The 21,474-nt window shown below is 41.4% G+C and overlaps 1 protein-coding gene across 4 annotated transcripts in view; it reads right to left on the reverse strand.

Moving 5' to 3' along the window:
• Window positions 1–21,474, reverse strand: part of GNB1L (G protein subunit beta 1 like) — a 53,569-nt gene that overhangs the window by 26,534 nt on the left and 5,561 nt on the right. For 2 of the 4 annotated variants that reach the window (XM_082773911.1, XM_082773908.1), the window contains exon 1: window positions 15,102–15,117. The gene's annotated coding sequence lies outside the window, so the exon portion shown is untranslated. Of the gene's footprint in view, window positions 1–15,101; window positions 15,124–17,806; window positions 17,973–21,474 lie in introns of those variants that run through there. The other 2 variants (XM_082773909.1, XM_082773910.1) reach the window with 2 other exon arrangements.

Genomic DNA, 21,474 nt, shown 5'->3' on the forward strand with positions numbered 1-21,474 from the left:
TATGCTATGAAACACCCCCCAAAATTAAAGCCTGATTATTAACTTGTTTATTAGGATTCCAATCCAATACAGTATAAACAAATGTCATTTGTATAAGCCAAGCTATTGGAGAGAAAATTAGCGCTAGGAATCTAGTAAGAATCACTATAATTCCAGTGCAAACAGGAATGACATTTACAAGGCAAATATTACCTGAATATCAAATAATAAAAAAATGTTTATTTTAACAGTTTAGGCTAAGCTTATGCTTTAGATACAAACCCACAATTGCTCTTTCCTGCCAGTTTGATCATGTAAGTCTATATCCATTTTGCATAAGCATGTAGGATGCATTAATTAAATATATTCTCATCTCCAACACTCTGAAATAAGGCTAATCATACATTAAAGAGTTAAATTATTAAAATGTGGATACCAGTCAAAAGCTGGTCACAAGCTGAACAGCAGCTGAATGCTGATGATGCTCAGTTCCCAGTCTCTAGTACTGACTGTTTGCTACATGTGCGATGTGCTGATCAGTTCGTCTCTCTGTTATAAGGAATAACATAAATGGAGAAAAATAAAACCAAAGTTCCAGAACAGAGTTACGTGGTTTACACACATAACTTCAGACTACTCCTGACATCCAAGATAAACTACTCCTGAGCAAAAATATAGTGAAAATGCAAAACTGTTTCACCGCCTTAATTTGAAACTTTGAACAATTCTGCAGTACCTGAACTTGAACTCCCAGACTTTGAATGTGTGCTGAATAGCCCCCCTATTGTACTGCACTTTTATTCTGGCAGGAACTAAAGTGTCAGTCTTTCGTCAGATAATCAGATTATGTCATGTTCTGACCAAATTCATTAGGAAAACTTTTACCAGCCCTATTATCTCAAACCAGAAAATCTAGATCAAAGTATAACCGATTTTACAGCACAAGAAAACTGTTATAAATATTTAAACACTAATTAAAAGGCCCCTTTTGTTAAAAAAAGTAAATAAATAATTGAAAGCTACCTCATCTTATAACTGCAATTCAAGGCAACTGTATGTATCTGGTACTTCTCAGAACAAACAGGACCTATATATGGTGGAGGGTGGGAAGAAATGCACTTAAAGTGGTCATCTGAGAAGATGGAGGGCTGCTGGACTTCTAAATCATTTGCCTAAAGTAAGTCACATTGAGCGCTCATTCTAGTGACAAAGGATTAACCCCTGAATGTCTCTGCTAACTCCATTCATATCAGATATGCACATCTACTTCACCCAGATGTACTGCATGGACATCACCTCCTTAAGGAGAGAAAAAAAATACTTTAAAGGAAATCCTACATCAACAAGTAATTCCTCAGTAAACACAATTATATCTGTAATTGTTTTTCTTCCTAAAATATCCAGGATCTTGTCTCCTAAAAAGGTAAATAACCGTAGTCATTTGACAGACGTATTTTCTGCTGAGAAGCAGATATGACATCTGCATAAAACAAAGACAATGTGAGAGATTACTAAGTATTTTCCCTTGTCTTGTTTTCAGGTGGATAATAAGCACAGCATAAGAGGGAAACAAAGAATCCATATTAAGATTATTAACAGAGCAAGGAACCGAGCACAGGCTAATCCATGAGCAGGAGCAGCCACAACAAACAACAACAGGACAGTCATCAATATTGATTTCACTTATTTTTCAAGACTATAATCAGATTCTCCATCTGTAACTAAAACTTTAAAAGTATGATAATTTACAGAAAGGAGATTAATTTAGCCATTTTGAGTCAAAGACGTATTTCATAGCTTCATCCCAAATCCTGTATATTGTTAGGATCCCTTTCCCCTTTGAAGACTTAGTGAATGATTGAAGCTTCTACTTTCTGAGAAACAGATAACACAAGACTAGTAATCTGACTCTAAGCCACTGGATAAAGGCAGTTTGTTTCCTCTTAGCCCATCTGTCAACACCTCTTCAGTAATTAGTCCTAATTATTACAAAGGGCTAGCCTCCCATTCGCATTATTAAATCAGAAATAGTATCATAGCCAGGTATCTTTCAACGCCTACCAGACTGGCGACCTTCGATTTCATTGAATCTTCTATCAGTATCCGCCTTTGGAAGAGCCTCGGCAGTAATTTTAGCATCAGCTTCAAAGATGCAGATCCCACAGTGGAATTCCAGGGATGCATTCATATACACACCCACATCATGTGACAGGAGAGCAAGCAACACAATTGACCTTTGCATTGTTCTCTAAACTCCCGTGATATAAAACACACATCTCTATTTTATACAATAGAACTGTTTTTTGCCTGCATGCTTAGAAGTGCTCCTTTGAACTAAAGGCTGATAGGAAAATGGTGAAATTGTGTCTGTAAAGATGAGGGTCAAATCTTTGCTAAGAGAACAATACATCTGAAACTTTTTTTTTTCACATCAAGATAAATTTGCAAAAAGTAAATAGTGACTAAAAATACGCATAAATATATTTAGGTGTGAAGAAGACTTAAAAGGCTTTTTCAGTTTATTTTTGCCTACAGCTGAAGTACTTCCACGGAAAACTGAAAAACAAAAAGGACAATTACATCAAAATGCTCATAGAACCAGGACTCAATTAGCTGAGGTTTTAGTCAGACAGTTTTAAGCTCTTCATTTTTGTTAACATGGAAAAAAAATATATATAATTTTAAGAACCAAGCACCCTCTTTCTCTTGATTAAAACCCAAACATGTTTCCCAACAGCACATCTGAGACCACTAGTGCAGATTTCTTTACACTGGATTTCTCATCAACAGAACACCACTACCAGTTTCCTCAGACACAATGAACTGACCTGAACTGCACCGGTATGGCTTTTGTAAGTCTCTACTGAAAGTGTCCAGAGCAGAGAAGCTACACAAAAAGGTCTGTATGTAAAAAAACACCCAAAATCCAACACATCCTCTAATCAAAACAGAGCATATTTTTGTTGACATGCTTAACGTTTCAAAAAATAAAACATATACAGACAAAACTTTTTGAAGAACTTTTCTGTATACTATACTTAAATGAATTAGTGTTGTCTTCCATCTTTGCAGGACCCCTCTAAATGTTACAGATGTTGACAATGAGGCAATATCCAAATTCATTTACAAATAAATTGATGTAAATAATAAAAAGGCTAAGCACTATATAAAAAGCAGTAGCCTAAGTACTTTGGGTTTGACTGAGTGATCAGGAGAGGGGCAGGCACCAAGCAGTGTGAGAGGAGGAAGCTCCAGCCCACAGGGCTGTCACTGCAGCTCTGGTGGCACTAAAGCCCAGGGCCTGGAATGGGGACCAAGTCCCAGGCTCTGGGCCCCACCCATGGACGTGGTCAGCACAACGTCCCTCTTCTGTCTCATCTTCTCAGCTTGGCCTACTTCAAACCAGCACAAAGACATCTCAGTAGCACACAGTATGGCACCGTGAAGGAACTGCTCCTACTCAGCTTCCTGCATACCTGTCCTGTACACCTTCCTGCTGGAGTACTCGTGGCACCATACAGCTTCACTGCACCTGGACGGCTTTTCACTTCACAGATAGCTAAAACTCACTGCCAAGAAAAATAAACAAACTTACACACAAACTTAAAATTCATTTTCCAAGTTGTACATTTTCCAAATAAATGCCATGTTAGTAACATGCATAGTAGCAGGCAGGCATGTGATTATCAATGGATCAGACTTTGAAGCACGTTAATACTTCAGGTATTAACAATGCAGTATTAACATGCTTGCTACCGATTTTTCTTGATTATCTTATAAGAACTCAGCATATTAACAAACAGAGCATCCAAAGGAAAGCATTCAATGGTGCTAGCATTGCATAAGGAATGCCCAGCAGGGTCAGGCGAGCAGTCTGTTTAGCCCAACACCGTTTCCAGCAGCGGCACGAATTTAGAGATGCTAGCTAGGGAAAAGGCTGACTGCTTTGGCAGTCCATTCCCCACAGGCTTCCCCATATACAGTTGCTACATTAATGAAGTTACAAGACACTGCAATTTTACTGTCCATTTGTAGTCCTCCTGTCTGTGAAATTGTCTAATCCCTTTTGAACCTGCTGATACCACCACTGCCTTCACTACCTCCTGTGGGAGCAAATTCACTATCTGAAGTTTCAGAAAATTAAGGCGTATTTTATCTTACTTGTTTTAAACTTGATCACCTACTGGCTTCATTGAGTGCCCTCTAGTTCCTGCATTACAGGCTTTGGAGGTCAACAGTTTCACATTCAGCTTTTTCATCACTGTCATGATTTTGTAAACCCCAGTGATAAATCTATCTTCCTCAAAACTGAAGTGTACCAGCCTTTTTTCTCTCTCCTCAAAAGGCAGTTGTTCCATTTCCCTTGGTCATTTCAGTTGTAGTTTTCAGTATCATTTCTAACTCCACTAAACCCATCTGGAAAAGCAGAGAATTGAACATAGTACTTCAGATGCAAGCCCACTGTGGCTTTCCTTAGTAGCAAAGTGATACCTTGATGTGATAAATTTTCAGTGACCTCAAAAATCATGTGACTTTAAAGAGAGAAGTTACTTCTTTCTTCAGAGATGCGATTCTGGCTAATACACCTGGCAGAGGAAGCTGTCTTTGCTCTCAATAGTTTAGGATTTCTGCTGTAGGGCAAGCCAACAGAAAAAAGACTAAGTGTAAGTGTACTGTCCAAGGACCCACCTCCGGAAGAAATATCACCGTATTTTAGAAAAGCACTTCCTGAAACACCTACACTTCCTACAATTCCTAGTTTAAATCCCAGAGGAACTGATAGTGTTCACTGTCCATCCAAGCCTAACAGACTGCTTTCCTACACAATTGTGTATCTTTCAGAGAATTTAAAGGTCCTATCTGTTCTATATCAATGCTCAGGAGCTTTGGTCCATTTTTGTGGCAGTAAACTCAGTAGTTTCTCTTGCTCTAATCCCATCATGCTAGCAGCTCTTTCTATTCCCAGCTACATGCATTTAAGTGTTACATTCTACAGTTAACCAGATCACTCCCTATTTTAAGGTTACTTTGTACTATTTGAAAAAGTTGTAGTAGCAACAGGCTGTTTTTTTCCCTTGATTTTCATATCATATCATTAACTTTCATGGATGTAAAAGCATTTAGGTCAAAAAGAGACAATTATAAAAGCACATACACACAACATAAGCTCAAAAGAAAAAAAAAAATCATATCCAACCAGAAGGAAGCATATCTTTGTTCCGGCTGCATGAGTTGCACAATCATTGAGGAGATGGTGCCGAAATCTCCCCAATACTGGACACATCGTTGCCGCAACACAACCTCAGCCCTGCTTTGGCCTCACTTCTACCACTGCATGTCCAAGTCTTCCAGCAAAAATCTACAAGACACAAGAGCCACCTCTCCCTGTTGATTTTAATGAGACTGCTCACATAGTGAAGATGTTTACACACATCCGTGAGCAACAGCCATGGAACAATAACTTATTAACTGTCTTTAGCACTCTCAAATGCAAAAGTCTTCATAATAATGTGTTTTCTATAAAACCAGATTATAATTTAACCTGCGAGGTATGTTCCTTTTTCAAATCTGCAAGTACTAGTTTCAGGGGAGAAGTCTGTGCCAAAGCATATTATACCTACTCTAGCAATAAATTCTTCATGGATGAGGTTTTATACATAAATTACCTTCATTTACAGTCTCAGAATGCTCTTCTAAATTTTACGGGATAATATGAATTATGAGTACCCATGTTTTTCTTGTAGGTCTAATGTGAGACAGACTTTTTCTCATATATGCAAAAGATTATGCAAGTGAGTTGTACTCTACACCTCTCCCTCTCCGCCCCTTATTGAACAAATACGCTAACATAGACCAGTCATTCGCTTCTGAGAAGTGTACGGCCTGCTATGAAGATATGTATGTATGAATTAAGTCTAACCAGGATTAAATATGAATCACATGGTTAAATAAAAGCAATAAAAATATCTGAAAGTTTTTTCTAAACCTTATAAACTTAGATTTCTTAAACTGCTATTTCTTTGGTTTAGTTATTGGTACATTTATGGTTTGGCAAAATAACTCCTTTTAAGTAAATTGTACATTGAAAGTGCACGATTTATATTTAATTGAAACTACCATTGTAATCTTTACAAAACTTGGCTGGATTTCACTGGCTGAGCTTTAGGTATTTTGCTGGTTCTGCTGGATTTTTAAAACCCTAGAGATGTGGGAATGGAATGAGTCTGTTCACTATTATTAGTAGTCTCTAGTAAATACAGTTGGTGACCCACTGGAACCTAAATCCCAGCCGTTCTCCATATATCCATTCAACACTGGGTGCTTTGGACTCAGTTCATACACAGTTGCCTCAGGAGCAAAGTGCCAGGTTTCCACAGGAGCTCTCACTTTGGGCTATCACAACGAATGTCAACTGGCAAAGAGCACCATGACCCCAAGGCTGCAAACTGCTCTACCCACAGAATCTGAGGGGATTTAGAAGCTCTAAGACCAGGTTTGCAAGACCAGGTCCAGGATCAGTAGAAACTACAAGGTCCACTGTATTAAGCAGCAACACTGCCAACGATGCTGCCATGTACCTGCTTGCCGCCACTGAACCAAGGGGAGAAACAGCAGGAATGGTACAGATGCTGTGGGAAGGCTTGCTGGGCTCCCACAGCAGTGGGGGAGGATCAGGCATGAAGGCTCATCAACAAGATCAGACAAAAGAGAAGACACTGAATCATATTAAAGTAATTACCAGAAAATAAGACTTCTGTAAAATATTTGCAATCAGCTAGTTCAAGCCTTCAGGCTCAGTCTTGTATCGGGCTGCATGTAGTGGCACCACCCCAGGAGGCGCTCCAGGAAGAACGGGTGACTCAGAGACACCGTTCCTCCCTGGCTCCCTTCCTCTTGCATGGGAGAACAAATAATTTCACCCGTTCTGAATGAAATGTACTCCCACATCACTCCTAGCTAGCTCCGTAGTACAGGAAGGCATGGCCCTGCTCCCCCCCACTGCGTGCCCTGCTCATAGCAAGGGAAGGATCAGGCATGAAGACCCCATTGCATCTCCTTTCCTTCCTCCCCAGACCCAAACCTGCTTCCCAAAGCAGCCATATGGGACACATTCGTTTCCCACTCCTGCCCCGAGGTGCTTCTAGGGACAGGAATAATCTAGCACGAAGATAGTATCAGCATGAAAGAGAAGAGAATCCTAGTTAGGAAGAGCATATGTCGTCACTAGATAATGATAACCACATTTAATGGGCACAAGCATGAAGACATGAATTTCAGATATTTTCTCTTTATTTTTAAAATAGGAGGTATTATAAAATGCCCAATTACATCATCAGCCACTATGCTATATTTATGGCCTAAAATAACTGTAATTAAATGCTAACTGTTGATTTCAATAATTTAGCAATGGAGCAATAAAATAAGCAATGGAGCAATAAAATAAGCAAGTGCCTTTAAGATTTTATTTCCGTAATCAGACAATGCAAGAGGGGCTAAATGACCTGTCAGGACCTTAAATGTCCCAGGGAGAGACATGAGATTTAAGGTGCAAGGATTCTCAGGTTCCGGGCTCTGCATCCCTCAGATCTAATTTTTTTTTTTTTTCCTGCTAGTTTGTAGTGCAGCTGGTGGCTAGTTTATGGCAGAAGAAAAAGTGAATTCCTGTCTCATGTAAGTCAGAATTATCATGCCACCTTAAAACTAGTCATTTGGGAAAAACGAAGGCTTATATAGAGACCAACAATATTAAAGAACTGAAGCAGTGAGATAGTTCAGTCTACCTCAAATTAAACTTATTCTAGACAGGGGCTATGTCTGCACACATATGTCCACTGACAGATGAAGGTTATCTGTATTAGTGTTGGAAAATCTTTCAAGATTGTATTTGACAACAAAAGAAAAAAATTAATTGTAAAATGAGTTCCAAAACATAACCTTTATTGAGAAGTAGCATCCAAACTATAGGAAATTAAGGATATTCCCAGTAGATATTCTCAGTAAGCTGTCTGTCATAGAGGGGGGGAAATACTGTAGTATTAAATATTAATAATTCTATTTGGGGGCTAAATAACAGTCCTGGACAAATGGTGATAAAAACTTTCAGCAAGCAGGAGTAAAGCCCTGGTAAACCAGATGTGGCACCTGTCCTTAAGCAGGGAGAAGTGCATGCAGTCCTGAGCAGCGATGCCTCTGGAGAACAGTGAGGGGAAGTGGCCAGGCCACGTTCTCCAATCTTGATGCAAATGATGGGCCTTTCAGAAGATCTCCAGCACAGATCCCGGTTTGCAAGGCTCAAGTGCTGTTGGTGTGCAAGACATCCAGACAGGAGAAAATCATGGGTAGATGTGGAGCTCCTACAGTGCCTTCACCCCTCCCGCATGCCCTGCATAAATTGGAATGGATTATACTGAACAATTCTGCACAATTTGCATTGCATTAAGAAACTTTTATCAAAAAACAAAAATAAAAACAGAATGTAGCCCACTTCCACGCACGTTTCTGACAAACACCTGTTTTTCTAAGTAGATTTACAGCCGAACAAAAACTGATCTGGAAATGTCCAGTACAAACTAAATGTCCTGTGAACAAAACATGGCTGATTATTCTTTGCTACCTTCCATGCTTTTCCTTGACTAATAACAAAATACAGTTTGTCAAAAAACACATTTCCAAGTAAGAATAAACACCACTTCCAATCCCACAGCCCCATTTTTATAATAATAATAAAAAAAAAAGTCTTCCATTAGCTTCAGTGGTTGGGAGGGAGTGGGAAGAATTATGTGTTAGGCTGCCGTGGAGGAAGTACATAGGCCAACTGGAAAAATGAACTATAAAAAGCTTTTCTTACATAAACACAGAAGGAAGTAACCAACACCCTCAATTGTTGAAGTGAAAGGTGGGGGGCCTAAACAAACTAGAAAAAAGGAGAAAAATTTAAAAAGTCCTGAATGTCTCGCATGTTCCCAATTATTCTCAAATTTGAGTCTTGTTCAGTAAGGTCAAACTGTTACCAGCAGCAGACCTGTCAAATCTCACGCAAGGAGCATAAATGCAGTGTAACAGGACCAGGCCAGAGACGTTTCTGCACCTAAGACTGCACCACACATTTATACAACACAACACCAGAGCTCTCTCCCTCTCTGCAACCTACTTGCAGCTAGGTAGCGAGCCCTCAGCACCTGGGACGTGGGATCAGATTGCAAAAGGCAGACCTCGGCTCCAAGGGCCGCTGCTAGCCAGTGGGTGCCCAGCTGCACGCCAGGGATGCTTTGCCCCAGGCACCCAGGAGCAGCTCCCCCAGCCACGAGTCAATGTGGCCACGCCTCGTATTCCAGAGGATGAAGGAATCTGAGGGCCTAACGCAGGTGCTACGAGTCAAAGCACAGCTTCAGTCACATAGGCCCGTTGCAGGAAAGAAAATGTATTAGATCAGATGGCTAAACTGGCAGGCCAGAGATGTAAATCCCAACATGGCAGGCTACGCGAAAGTAGGGCAGCAAAGCTGGCTGCGCGATGGCACCTCCTCTGCAGACTGCTACAGACCCAACAGGAGCAAGCCACCACGGATACAGGCTCATGCATTTCCATGTCCCAAGCAGCAGTCCCATACACCAAGTACTCTGATCCGTGGTCTCTGAGGGAGATCTATACAAAAAAGAGCTCCCATGATGCTTTACTGACACTTCAGTAGTCTTGTATTTTTCCATTAAGGCCATTTTCCTTAACTGTGAAAATATACCGGCTCATGGCATTCAGCATAGTCATAATCTTCTTGTTACAGAGCTTGAACTAATCAACAATTATTCAGTGGGTGCAACAGAGCCAGGTCAGAATGTAGATACACGGTACATAGGTTCTACCAATCCTGACAAAATCATTCAACCATTCCTTCCCAGCCAACCGTGATATAAAAGAACACAGAACTGACCTTAAATTAGGCTGAAGTTTCCTTCTACAAGATTTCTAATGAACTTCATTTCACTTAAAATTTCGAACACGGTTCTGAACATCTACCATTTAAAAATGCCTACAAATTAAAACCAGAGAAGACACCACGAAATATTGAAGTGGAAGCAGATAGACCACATCTTCTCCTGCCCCCAGAACATGTCAAGTTGTTTTGGAATTTTTGACAATAACAATTAGAAACACACCAAACACTTGGACAACACAGACCAACCAATCTGGGATAAAACTGTGTTCTTTCTCTTCTTACTTAAGGAAGGTGTCAGCGTTGCTTTGCCCAGAAGAACAATGATAACGAGCTCTGGCACAGCGTAGCGCGTTAAATACCAAAAGCACAAATTCAGAAGTAGCCAGTCTGCTTTGCCCCTGGTATAAAGGGTCAACACAAAATGGACCAGGATACTGGGCTCTTTAACGTGTTTTCCTGATTCTGCAGAACACGCAGAAGGAGTTTAGCGATAGGCCGTTTCTCCCTCCTGACTTCAAACTGAGAATCCAGGGCTTTACCTACAACCCCAGGCGCGGTCATGGCTCAGCGCAACCTCACTCCCACGTGCCTCCTGTTCTCCCACATCTACGTGCGTGCTCACTTTGCCGCTCTGTCTCACTCTGCTTTTTTTCCCCTCCCCCACTGTGTCCACAGGTCTTCTCCAAAATTGCATTCTGCAAAACCTACTGATCCAATAAAGCACAGCTCACCCTGTGAACACTGAAATCCTTGTTTGCAGCTCTTCTTCCCCCACCTCCTAGCACTAACTAGGACTTTCCTTCCTCAAATCATCTCACCACTTTCTCATAGCAAAATTGGCCCTGTAGACTTCCAACTGATTCCTGATGATCTATTTATATGCATAGAGCATCCTGCAATTTTATAATGTGAATTAAAAAAAAAAAAAGTCTTAAATGCTTACACAATTCTCCTGTCTCTAGTTCTCAAGCAGTTACTTTTTCGGTACTCAAACTCAAAACCTGATGATAGAAACTTGCATTTTAGGGAGAGGGACATAGAAATTCCTCATCAACTGAACAAGTTGAGCTATGCTTCTGGGTATGTATTACAATATCTTTTTTGCATCACACCTAGTCTACTAAATATACAAAACACTGAGCAAGTGATAGTTTTGTCAGCCACCAGCTAATCAAATGAAAAATGATTAGGCTTAGAAAAATAATAAAAGCAGAAGCCAGCTGTGCATTTGTTGGATGAAAATCCCAGTGTCTCCCATGTTAGCTCATGTGCATTTCAATTTCTGGGAAGAAAATAATGGGAGTTTCTCCACCCTTTCTCATGTGAGCCATAAAACAGATTTATTACCTAGGATATATTCTGTGTTTTCTCCTGAGGAAAAAAAGAAAGTGGTGGAACAAGTTCATTTTTTCCCTTCTACAACTAGGATTTTCTTTATAATAAACACAGAGCTAAATTTTGGTATCATATGGCCCTTCTATTTAATGCTCTCGTCACACTTTTTACCTTTCTAAATCTTGAAGTGTAGCATTTTCATTTCAGTGGGGAATATACAGCTGCTCCAGCTGTCCGAGTGTGAAAAATCTGTCCTAAGATTCCTATCTGGTACATTTTAAAGCAGAATCCTTCCCTTCCCTAAATCAAAGAAGCTTAAAAACAAAACAACAATAACAACACAACCTACCTCTGTTCTACATTTCTTTTCAAATAGTTCCTGCTCAGCTTTACCTTACACCCAACATTTGCCCACTAGCTCTGAAAAACTTAACACTGCAAACTCAGAGTTTTAGGACAGGGTTGAATATCACCTGGGAAGGTTTTCCTGTACTTTTTTTTTTTTTTTTTTTTTTTTTTGACTCTAACAGTCACATTCAGATCTTTAAAAATAAATCATGAGAGAGTTAATTTGCTGACTAAAAGATTTTTTGCTCCTAACACTCCTAATTTGCTTAGTGTGATATAACAATTCTAAGTTTCTCTGTAGAGCAGTGCTGGTAAATCCATTTACAGTGGTTTTCCCTGTAACTTCCACTTTTGAGATGCAGAAGAGACTGATTCATATTTTAAATGCTTCTGAATCACGACACAGCCCGGCTTCTCCAGCTTAGTGGTCTGGAAACTGTCAAGGCTGATATATGCCTTTTAAAATGATATCCAGTAATACCCTTTTAAGTAACTCTGCGGACTCTGTAACATTTGTCACCTAAAGGTGACCTACAATCTTCTTTTGATAACACACACCTATTGTTTAATGAGTCACTTTTCTCAGCACAGTGCACCTGACATCCCTCAAAGTACCAGTTCTTTCAAATAATCCCACAACATAAGAACACTTACACCAAGTCATAAACGCCATTGAAACAATGCTGGAAAAGATGAGCTATGCCATCATTAGCTGCATATAATTAAAATGTACCATAGGAAGTACATTCATTACAGTTGTGATATATATATATATACACACACACATATATATTGCTTAGGAAAAGCAAAGAGTCCACTTTTTGTTATACAACTGTGCCAGCACAAGGCTCAAAAGGGAGCTGTTTTGCTTGGGCAAAAAATGTGCATTTTTTTTTTGCAGATTTATTTCTTTCTCACTGCTTTGTGATCACTTTTACTGCTCCACAGAGACCAATATTTTCAAAAAAAACACAGTAGTTAAAGAAGTTTTCAAGCTATTACTAATTTGAAACCCTTCATTTGTACTACCAAGTATATTCTAGTGAGTTAAACTGCATTCATACGAAGAAAACATAAATCCATCCACACTGATTTTTTTTCACATCCAAGTGCTACTACGGCCACTAAGCTGACCTTTTCTCTTTATAGTACATACCCACAAACATGTAATATTGTGCTGAGGTTCAAGTTTGTACAGAAGTAACGTATCGGTACCACAACTTAGAAAAGGTGTTCAGAAAGGAAAGTTCAAACATTTTTTAATTATTACTAAATTTGTCTTCACAACCTTGGAAACCTAACATATAAATAATCCAACCTACCTACAACAAAACAATTTATTATAGAAGAGTAGTCACAGCAACTATTTTCTGCAATGAAAACAATGTTTCACAGACAAATTAGAAAATGAGAATCTTTAGTATTAGATTCCCCATATACGTTAATTAGCTACAACTGACTGATTTCCAGTTCTTACTATTCCAACGAAATGTTACGTTGTGACATAAGCTGAGCTTGCAGAGAAATAGTGCTCCAACTAAAAATAAAAGGTATGCAAACACAAAACAGAATATAGCCAGATGTACAATAGGATACAGAGCCAACAGACGTCTCTTTCAAATGTACGAACATACAAGGGTCCGTAGTTAAGGGCTGCATTGCAAAAAGAAACTTGCTGCATTCTAAAATGATCAATAGGTTCAGGAAAGTTACGGCCATACTAAGTCAACAGATTTGCTCCTTAGTACATTCACATTCTCATGCTGTATGTAATTCTAATGCTTAAAAAAAAATAATCTTTATGCCAATTAACTAAAACCAGACTATCTATTTGAAATTAGAAGCTGGCAGCTCTTCCAGTGCATGCACAAACATAATTTCCATCTGCAGAATCTTTATAACTGATAATGACACATCTGAGCCAGAACAAACCAAGTTAGATTTCCCGATCACAGGTTATTTTACACGAACAAGAAAAAACAAGCTTACCTGCAAATCAATAAAAACGTTAACAGGAATAATTAAAAAACACGAGCAAGTTAAAAAAAAAAAAAAAAAAAAAAAAGTTATGCCAGTAGTTTCTTTAAAATATAGAAAATTAGTTAGAAATAAATAAAACATCCTTTGCATTCCATGTAACTTACACAGACAATGCGAATTATTAATGAAATGCTTCCCAGTCACAGAGCCCACTCTAAAAGACTCAGAGAAATACTGCTAAAACTGAGGTTTGGTGAAGGGAGCTTTATATGAATGACAGGTCACAAAGAAACTGTACTAAACAGCATGCAGAAATGCTCTTCAAACAACTCACAGAAGGAGAGCAGAAGTTAACTAGTGATTTTGATCTCTCACGTCCTTTATTTTTTCTAGAGCACTAGAAAATGCCTTGCCTGTTCTTTTACCTTGTTGTTTCAAAATGAAGTTATTGCATCTGGACATTGGTTGATTTTCTATTGTAAAGTGGCATATTATGGAATTTTATACATTTGCTTCATTTCAAACAACCACCACTACTGACAAGAAAAACGTGTAATAAAAGAATCTAAATTTCAGCTATCAGCATACAAATGTCATCCAAACACTGCAAGATTGCATTCAGAATGACAGCTAGGTCCACAAAAAGCTTCTCAGAACACAGAGTGCCCATGCTGAAAATATATCTGTAACAGACTGTTACAGATACTTCATGCATTTGCAATAATTCGCGGCAGAATCAGGCTGCCAGTAGAGGGAGCAAAAGCAAGTAAACCCTGCTACCCAAAACGTGGAAATACTGGTGCTGCCCCTCAGTGAATGAGAAGCAGCACACCCATGCCAGGTACCACGCAGACTAACGAAGAGTGTTATTTTTTTTCCCTTTCCCTTTAATGAAGTAATATGTGAGAAATCCATTAAGGCAAGATTTCTACTCTTTTCTGATATAAAACCTGTTTATAACAAGCTAGTTCTGTACATTTCTGCAGGCTGTCTCTGAATTAAAGTTTGCACTACAAAGCGTTGATGTATTAAATATAAAAGCCTCGGGTCACTCTGGATGGGGGGGCCTCAGGGGGCCTCCAGCTCACAGTAGGGCCAGCTGAGACCAGACCGTGCTGAGCAGCGCTCTATCCAGGCAATAAATAGCGTGCTATTTTTTCGTTTTACTGTATGCTGCATTAAATAACAATACCACGGATTACTTTAGGAAAAGCTTTCAACTGAGGGGAGTTGGAGCACGCAAGAAAACGACCCCAGAGCAAGGCTGCCCGGGGCAGGGCCGGTTTCCAGGCGCAGCAGGCCGCGCTCCCCTCACGGCCACCTGCAGGGCGGCACCGCCGCGTGCCGTGCAACGCCTCAGCACCGCTCCTTGCCTGCTGAACGCCTCAGCACCGCTCCTCGTTCCGGCCACACAGCCGGGCTGGGCTGTGCAGCAGCGCACGGACGAGGCGCTCCCTGAGGCGTGAGGGACCCCCTCAGGCGGCCGCCTCAGCGCCCGGCCGGGCCCGCAGCCCCCCCCCCTCACCTCAGCTCAGGCAGCGGCCGCGAGGCGTTGCCATGGCGACGCGCATGCGCACTGCCCCACCCCCCTCCTCTCCCCAGCGGCCGCACCGGCCCCCCCCCGCGGCGCTCCCCCCCCCCCCCCAGTCTCTCACCGGGCGGGCGGGGAGGGGCGTGGCCGCGGCGCGGCGCTGACTCGGCGCTGCTGGGCCGGCGCAGCCCGCAGCACGGGGCCAGGCGGCCGCAGAGGAGCGCCGAGCGCCCACGTGATGCCCGGCTCGTGGCGGGCTGGGGCCGCGCATGCGCTGTCGGGGCGCTGCCGGCGGGGTGGGGGGGCTCGCTGACAGGGGCCCGGCTGCACCCAGGGGTGCTCAGGGGAAGCAAAGTCCGGCCGCGAGGGAAAGGCTGCCCTACCTGGGACCTTGGCAGAGGGCTGTGCTGCTGCCAGGCCGGCTAGAAGGAGCAATAAAACATCCTTCACAACTTTTCTGCCACTTTTGACCGTGGAGCCAAAGAGCCTTTCAAAGCTAAATTACACCCGGAGTGCCACACTGCTATTAAATGCCTACCAGAATTTGTATTTCTACTCAAATTCTCTCAAATCCGTCATCAGAAGGAACACTGATTCTTGCACACAGCACACTGAGGACTGTATGATGCCTCTTAGCATGGAAAATGTCCTAAGCACCAACAAATACCTTCAGTATTTTATAATGCCCCATACTTCTGTGCGTGTTTTGCTGAAATGATTTAAATTAAGAGATTTAGAACAGCAGATCATTGCTATAAAATGCAATTCCTAGTGAAAACATGTACAGCATACTTTCAGGTCTTTAAGTTGTTAGGAGCTAGATGTTTATTAGAGCATGGTGCAGTTACTATTCCCTGCAGTCACCTTGACAATGAAATACCCCTTTCACAACATAAAGATAACGAGGTATATGGCAAGATAAGGTGGTTACCAGAATTCAGGAATGACAGAATCCAATTAATTTAACATGAATTAATGCAAGATCAAATTTATTACAGTTGGATGCAATTTGTAATTGAAAGTCACATTACAGTGCACGTTTTTACATGTTATCTCCCATCAGTAAGAGATCTCAAACACTCTCCATTTTGAACAGCAGCAATGTATTTATTGTGTCGCCCATAACTCTTCCTTACACATCTGCTGTGAAGAACATCAGGGACTAGCAGCCCGGCTGTGCGCCAGGGGCTTTGCTATTGCTCTTTCTCACAGAGGTCCATGACTGAGGTTTAAACAGAAAACCAGGATTCATCTTCTTTGACTGCCTGTTACTTGATCATCCTTTTTTCTCCATTCTTCACTCCTCTAAGGGCTCACCTCTCTTCTTTTTTGGGTAGGAGGGGTGGAATCAGCCCTCTTGTTAAATAAACCTTTCAAACTCCTATCTTCAAAATAAACACTTTATTGTGGACAGTCCAAGCTCCTTAGGTAAAGCTTTAGGTCTCAAATCCAAAAGATACACTGTGTCCTTTTAATAATTTCATAGTGGAAACCCTTTATTTGCCCATTCCTGTGGTGTTATGGAGGTTTTCAATGATTCTGGTTTAGGTTTCGGGATTAGGTGAAACCAGAGTGCCTTAAACCTCTTTAGAGGTTTGGGATTAGGTCTGCAGCAGGCCTAATATAGCCTTTCTGTGCAAGGCTAAATTAAATGGCAGGAATATTTGTTGTGCGCTGATTCACAGGTGTTTGGCAAAATACCAGAAAACATTAAGGAACCACTGGAAGAATCATGAAGGCAAAGCCATCGAAACATGAGTATTAGCTAAGTACTGCAGTATCACTTGCAACTGTGGGGTCTTTCAGACTGCTTCTAAGTGATTTTAAGCATGGATATCATTTTATGTGTGTCTCTCACACGAATGTGAGTAAATTGAAGATCTGTCATGCAAATGGATCAAGGATATTTATTTGGGTATCACATTCTGGTAATTGCTGCCTGTTTTATAGCAAATATATATAAAAGTTCATCAAACAGCTGATACCACTGAAGCTCTATTGTTTTATTGTACACATAAATTCTACTCCTTCTCTGAGGTATGCATTGCCCTGACAGCATATGTTAGGTCATGAGGAGAGAAGCACAATAGATTTATGCCTATTATTAAAACTCCACCCTGTCTGGGTCAGGAGGCAGAGACATTTACCTCATTGATGACCGTAGACTAATTGGAGGAGATAGGTTAGTTGTGTAGGCTGTCTACCGTGAGGCTTTTCAGCAGCTTTTCAGTACCTATCTCTAGTATGGATATTTTTCCTTGACATGCTCAGCTCCAGTCTGTAATACTGGCAAGGCCTGTCTAACTGGCCATACCTGTGACACACAGGCTGAGGTGAGCAGATTTCATCAAGCAGAATGAAGAGCAGCTCAGCACTATGGTGTCAGGATCTCTGCAAAATCCAGCAGCTGATTTAGCTGCATTTATAGGGAAAACTAAGCTTCAGATGCCTGGCTCTGCAATGCCTGGCCCTGGTATCAAGATGAGCAGGATACATTGTTACTTCAAGGCAATGCACAGAGCCCAGTGTTTGCTCCTGCAGCTGTCCAAAATGGGTTGCTACTTGAGCATAACGATCTCCTCACACTCATTTCTTTCACTGATGATGAAAGGCCTGTCAGCCCTCTTCAGAGAATTGTATTCTTAATGTATTTCTGTCCCCAAATAACTGAATTTTAATTTCAACAACTGTAGACTTACCTATTTAGGAAGTCAGCCACATCTCGGAATTACAGGGTTTCTCTGATGGTTTTGTTTTTTTTTTCCACGCCAACAATCAGTTCTCTTGCAGGCAGCTTTTTTGGATTCCTATGGCAAGTCTTCCAATTAACAGTGCATACATCTAGATTGTATCTTCTCAGGGCTGCTTGAAAAACCAAAACAGAAATAGTTAAGACAAGTTTCAAAAGAGTATGTCCGCTCTAATCCAATGAACTGTAAAAATAAGAGGGAGGCAAACTGGAAGGATTTAATAATCCTAGAATCAGTATAAAATATTATTTACTGCTTAAATCTAGACAAGGTTTGAGCTTTAAATATGAGTTCCTCCCATCCTTAATGGCGCACGTAAGGAAGAACAAGAGAGAGATGTTACCAGTCAAGGACAAAACCATAAAATAAAGAGCAGAAGAATAATTAAATGAAAGTATTAGGGGCCAAGGGAGGCTTAGTGGGAGTTTGCTTTCATACACGATTGATCTATACTTGAAAAGAAAAGAAAAAAAGACACCCTCCTCATCCTTAAATGAGATGTTATTTGAGCATAAATAACAGTCTCATGTCAAACACGCTGCTATTTCCAATGGAGCCTTTACACTACAAAACCACAACATTCTCAGTCCTAATCTCCCTCAGATAAAACAATACAGCTGGTGGCTGTGAATCAGCTCTTCGAAACCAACTTTTGAAAAGAGCAACACATTCGGGGTAAAGAGAAATGGAGGAGACAAAGAGCTGCTGTGTATAGAGCACTGTGAAGCAAGACCCCTCCTTTCTTGCTCAGAAACCTGCAATAACACCTGGTAATTGTTTTTCTCTGTGTGGGATGTGTAGCTTCATGCAGCTACCTCAAGGGACCATGGGGCCCTTGGTGTATCTGGGTGTTCAGACGCACATCAGGCCTGGCTGTCACTGAAATCAGAAGCAGTGAATCACCAAAATCCTCCTGGATGCTTGAGTCTTGGATTATTTTACCTTTCAAAACCAATAAAGGGCTCTGACCAGAAATCTAAAGAGTTCTTGTATTTTTGGAGCCCATGAAAGGCAACGGGTGATCTCAGTCCAAGAGGTGGGGGGGAAAAGGGGCATGAAAACATCACAGACTTGCTCAGCTCCAGCCTGAGGAAGAAGGGTGTGGTGAGAACGAACAGCTGGGCCTACCCAAGGGCTCTCCATGCCAAAAAAGCGCACTCCTCCTTTCCCAGCCCTTTTGCAGCCACATGGCCGTGTCCCCTCCCTTGTGCTGACCCTAACATGCATCTGAGTAGCATAAGGACTGATGCGAGGCAGGAACATGGGGCAGGAAAGGAGAGGGCCTGGGAAGGAGAGCAATCGCACTGGAACAGACCTGCCCTGGTTGGTGGCACCCAAAGGAGCAGGCCAGCTGGGACGCAGAGGTTTCCGGCCAGCAAATGACACCTCACCTTAAGCAGGAAGCTCATTTCCCTCCACAGCCAGTGAGTAAAAACAGACTGAACTACATGGGAACATCCCCTTCACCTTTGTTTCTGATTCCACTGTTTCCTAGCGTAATGCACATAAACAAGCTTTGGAATCCAGAGGTGGCACCCCATGGAAGGGGAAGAAACCTTTGGTCTCAGCACAGCCCCCAGTGCTGCCGTGCTCTGACTGGGAAGACCTGGCACTGATGGTGGCACGGGGTGTCCTATGGTATTGAGCACTGGAACAGAAGAAATGTTGTGCCATTCACGTTTTCATGTGGGGTTTAGGAGCCTTGGCTATAGCTCAGGGAAATTCCTAGTGATCTTTTTGAGCCCTTCTCAAAAAATAAAAAATAAAAAAGAGAGAAATGAGCTGGACATTGTGCTCCTCAAAGAGATCATTGGAAAATGGCCTGGGGACACTGTCCAGGGACATCAGCTGTACATCCACCCCACCAGTGCTACTGTTGCAGCAAAACTGCTGATGCTGAGAGCTCAGATGAGAAAGAGATACTGGCAGGATGCAAAATCCAAACTAACCAGAAAAGAGGACCAAGGAGCAAACCTAAATCAAGGTCCATCTGCAAAAGCCAATGTTCTTCTTATATCTGAACCAAACATCCCCACTTATTAGGGATTCGAAGGCAGAGTGAAAGCACAGCAGTTCCACCATAGCATGAAACACAGCCTCTCACATTTGATTTCTGAGGACAGATCATTTTTCTTGGGGTGGGGGTACATGAACAGCAACAGATACCTCATGTCTGGTTCAGACAGACCAACCAAAGGGCTCAAGTGGACACACACACACACACACACACACTACCAGCAGCATGTGATGGGATTTAGTGCAAGGAAATCAAACTCTCTGTCCCACCTCCCGAGCTTATTCTTTAAAGACCAGTCCTATGCTCACAGCTGGAGTTTATGTGAGTCCTGCCTTATTAATTAAGTGTAGCCAGTGCTTTTCTACCCTGAATTCCAACAGCAGCAATTAGAAAGCAGATACTTCACACATAACAGCTGGTCCATTTAACACCCTCCCCATACTATTTGCTCCCCTCCCCCAGCCAATATATGTCCTCCTTTTCCATCCTTTCATGTAATGGAGAAGGAGGGTAAAATCAAGGTGGCAAAGCCAGGGGCAGCAGATAACCATATTCTTATTAAAAATCATCTAGTGTAACACTGAAAGTGGAGGGGTGTTGTTGAGAGCACGTTTCTGAGCAAGGAATCGTAACATTTACCTAACAGATGGGAAAAAGTGCCTTGGCTGTCTACTGTGTCCTCCTTAAAAGGGGATCTGTATCAAAGTAGCAGCATATTTTCTTCACCACAGGCTGTTGATGTCATTAGAGCAAGTCTCGTTTTTATTTAATGCCAGAGTTAAGAGTCACATAAAATTGGCACAGGTGAAGGCACCAGGCCCATTAAGTTGTGCAACGTGACTCTCTGGGAATTTTTTGAATGTTCATGTACCTCCAATTTATTTATGCTTGGGCAAGTCAGCCCCAGAGCTTCTCCTCCCTATTTCCCAGTATGAATACAGCCTCAATCCTGCCATTAGACCTGTAAAAAAACCTACTCAATCCAACTAAATTTCCTCCACTCTTAGGGAAGATCCAGTTACAGGAAAGGCAGTTCTGCCCCTCTCTGTGTTACATGCATCACTGGGAGATGCTGTGGACATAAAATTAAAGCCAGAAAAAAAAAAAAAAGCATCAAACCAACAACCCCAAAACAAAAAATGAACAGTGTAACAGCAAAAGTGAAATCTGCCCTTACCAAACAACATTAAGTGCATGTTCTACTCCCAAACAGGTACTTTAGAGATCACCTCTTGATTTAAAGCAGGTAGAGCTTTTCTGAGGGAAACCAAGTTAAAAGAAATGGAGATTCATTTGCTTCTGCAAGACACTTCTGAAGGAGGGAACTAATTCTGTTGTATTTCAGGCACAGGGCCTCTCAACAGTCACAACATTTCTCTTCCTAGCATGGCTGGCATTTTTTAAATGTAGAATTTATAGGAAAAATAGAGATCCGGTACTAAACAGGTCATCTGGTCATGATATCAATAGGAATAATAACAAAAGAGTAGACAGCCAAAGTATTCCAGTGCTGTGAGATTTTTCTGGTGGGTTATTTCCCACTGATCCTGAAATTAGGCATCACAAGGACATTTTTAGTTATAATATGGGGAAGATTTAG

This window comes from Aythya marila, assembly GCF_965140915.1.
Source record: "Aythya marila genome assembly, chromosome: 17".
NCBI classification, from domain to species: domain Eukaryota; kingdom Metazoa; phylum Chordata; class Aves; order Anseriformes; family Anatidae; genus Aythya; species Aythya marila.